The sequence below is a fragment of the Rhagoletis pomonella genome, unplaced genomic scaffold (genome assembly GCF_013731165.1).
Source record: "Rhagoletis pomonella isolate Grant_MI unplaced genomic scaffold, Rhpom_1.0 Rhpom_scaffold_00764, whole genome shotgun sequence".
NCBI lineage: Eukaryota > Metazoa > Arthropoda > Insecta > Diptera > Tephritidae > Rhagoletis > Rhagoletis pomonella.
The window spans coordinates 14,693-18,365 of record NW_023459318.1 but is presented as its reverse complement, the minus strand read 5'-3'; positions in this window follow the sequence as shown (position 1 = coordinate 18,365).

The window sequence follows — 3,673 nt, the reverse complement described above, 5'->3', positions numbered from 1 at the left end:
CTATATCGATCCCTTTACGAGAAATTATCGTATGTGCCAGAAACCAAATTTTACTGGAGATCGCTTTTGTCTACTTTTCAAAATTTTTTGAGTTTTATTTGTTTTATCTTTTTACTACGTTCAAAATACTTGTGTATGCCATATACGGTAATTGCACCTACAAGAAAAAATGCATTGTAGCATACGGTAAAATATAGAGTAAATTTTTGGCGTAACTAAATATAACGATTGCATCCACAATATTTACCAGGTGATGCGTTGTGGGGTGAAGAACAAATTTTCATCAAGAAGTCAATTTCGAAAAAATGGCAGATACGATAATTTTGCGCAAAGGGATCGATATAGAAACCAAAAAAAACATTATGCGAAAAATTTAATATGCCGCTTGTGCGTTTAAAGTTATATTTGGAACTGGATGGTTTTCAAATAATTTTGATTAAATGGTTGCTAAATATATTTCTCTCAACACATAATTTGGTTATAGATAGTTTCATTATTTAGTTAAAGTTACCAAATCATATGCCGAGAGAAAAATTTGAAGCAGACTTTTTCCCTGGGTATACTTTTAGAGTCCGTGAGTAAGTCGTTAAGATACTTGCCAAAATCTGAAATCATCTTGTTGACGGATTATTCAAGAAAATATATTTGGGAAGGTCTGCGATTGATAAGATACACAGGTCAACAAAAATGGAAAAAATTTTGTTGCGGCAAATGTTAAAGCGGTTTTCGATAGACTTTTTTGGTTTGTAACGTAGCATCCTCTACGATACAATAATATACAGCACCATACGGTACATACATACTCCACCGTACATACATACATAACAACGCATATGTACTCTTCGGTACACACACCCCGCATCAACCAAACACTGCTAGTAGCATACCAGCCACTTCGTTCGTCAACTACAATCGGGGCAGCGCGCACGACGAATTCTCAAATTAAGCACGCAGCAAAGAGTATAAAAGGCTGAACAAGTGCGCAGTCGAGTCAGTTTTGCTAGGTAAGCGTTTGGCTTAATTAGTCGGTTGTCGTCTGGTAGGTTGTCTTTCAGACGTGCTAATTCGCCTCCGGCTGGCCAAGCGACGGTCAACGCCGCCCCATTACAGCCCCTATTCACGTAGTTTGTGTTTATGGGAACGCCGGTACCTTAGAGTCTTGCTAAGTTGTTTTGCTACATCGGTTGCCGAGTACCAGTGCGAACAATCCGTTACTGTCAGAAGTCACCCGCTGTCGAAGATCGCCCGTCGGGCCGTCACCCCTAGTCAACAGTTGCCGAGAATCACCCGCCGTGCCGCCGCCGCTGGTCCTCGTTGCTCAACAGTTGCTGAGAACCACCCGCCGTTGCTCAACCGTTGCTTCGCCGTTGCCTAGAGTCACCTGCCGCGCTGCTAGCGCCCTCACCATTGCTCACCAGGAGAGCCACCCGCCGTGCTCTCACCACTTGACTCTTGAGTACTCACCGTCATCCGCTCCGATCCGACCGCTCGACTACAATGACCGTCACCATACTCTCCTTCTCTTTGGACATAAGATTGCTGGTACTCTAGTCATAGCGCTGTTTGTGTTCGAAGTAAATACACGAGAATAGAGTATTTTATTTGATTGGGGTTATTGGGACCTTCGCTGGACTCTGGATCGGCTGAGTTCACCTCAGCCTTCGACAAAACCCATCCCATAAATGGCGCCCGAGCAGGCACCCAGCTCTGCAGGCGCATGTGCAAAAAATTTATCAAGCACCAACACTGCGGAAGCGGGCACGCCGAACACACCACAACCAACAGAAGACACACGCGCCAGCGAGAGTAACACAAAGCGCAACCGCAAACCAACAGAGAATCTACTGAGACACCTAGAAGAAGAAATCAAAGCAGAAGAGGAGAAACCGCTCTGCACCATTACCAGCGTCCGGATCGCCAACTGTAGGCCACAGCCTAGAGAAATGAAGCATATAGCATCGATGTATAACGAGATCAGCAACGCCGCTGGGCGTACACTTTTCGGGAGGTGACGCGCTACACGACTTCCTGGAGAGAATCGAGGAACTAGCCGAAAGCTACCGCATCCCACTAGACATCCTCCTCCCAACCTGAAGTGTTATGCGAGAAGGCTCTTCAATAGTTTTGCGTGCGAAAGCCGCAAATCCATTCGTGGGCAGCATTCCGCACAGAAGGAGACATCAGTCCAGCTGGAGGATGCCATCCGGCAGCGACGCCGCTTCCGATTCCAAAGAGGGAAGTGACTTTTCTGCTCCATGTGCGGCCGAGACAAAATCCTCTCCAGAGACTATCTATGCAACACCGCCACCGCAAAGCCGCCCGCGTTTGGCTTGACTAGTCGGTTGGCGTCTGGTGGTGTGTCTTTAAACGCGCTAATTCGTATTCGGCTAGTTAATCCAAACATAGCTTGACCAGTCGGTTGGCTCCTGGTGGTGTGTTTTTCAGGCGCGTTAATTCGTCTCCGGCTGGCTAATCCACGGTCCCCTCTGCCCCATTCCAGCCCCTACTCACGTGGAGTGCGATTATGGGAACGGCTGTACCTTAGAGTCTTGCTAGGTCGTTTCCCTACATCGGTTGCCGAGTACCAGTACGAACAACTCGTTGCTGCCAGAAGTCACCCACTGCCGAATATCATCCGTCGGGCCGCAACCGCTGGTCAACGTTGTTCAAAAGTTGCTGAGAATCACCCCGCCTCCGCTGGTCCCCGTTGCTCAATAGTTGCCGAGAATAACCCGCCGCTGATGGTCCCCGTTGCTCAACAGGTGCTGAGAACCATCCGCCGCGCTGCTAGTGCCCTCACCGTTGCTCACCAGTTGCTCTGTCATTCCGGAGAGCCACCCGCCGTGCTCTCACCACTTAACTTTGCAGTACTTACCGCCATCCTTCCAAGAATGATAGAATAGATTGCGCCAATCAAGCTGAGAGCAACTGGGTGCGACGTCACATTATTATCTAAATGAGAGTGTAAAGAATAATTTTGAAGAAGAAGAGGAAGAAGCGAAATAGTGATGTACAACTAGAATACATTATGCCTACACTTCAGCTTCTTAATTTGAGCGTACATTCCGTACAAGAAATTGTTTTAGGTACATTTGGAACGTAGTAAAATATTGTTTTATGTAAGTCCTTAAGTTGATATGGTACAGAAAGCAGACGTAGTCTACCAATCAAAAATATGGGCACATAAAAATACATGTTTACTCTTTAGCTACGTGTCTCTACTTTTAGGTACAACTTTTCGGCAAATAGGTACAATATGAAAATTTAATATTTATCACTAGTGCGAACAGATAATATTGTGACGTCAGCGAAAGGGTGGATGCTGTCAAATCGAGAAAGAGAAATTTAGCAGTCCGCGGAAGCCGCCACCTTTGTTTCGCTGCATCGTGCACCCGCTTCGACCTGACCGTTCGACGACAACGAACGTCACCATACTTTCTCTCTCTCCCTCTCTTTAGACAAAAGGTTGCTGGCACTCTAGTCATAGCGCTGTGTGTGTGTGTTCGAAGTAAATACAAGAGAATAGTGTTTTATTTGGTGGAGGTTAGTGGCACCTTCGCTGGACTCTGGATCACCTCAGCTTTCGACAAAACCCCCCTAATAGTGTTGATTGCGAATCCATAAGTATAATGTTTTCATTCGGTCAAATTGTGAAAAAACTACGTTTTTCGCA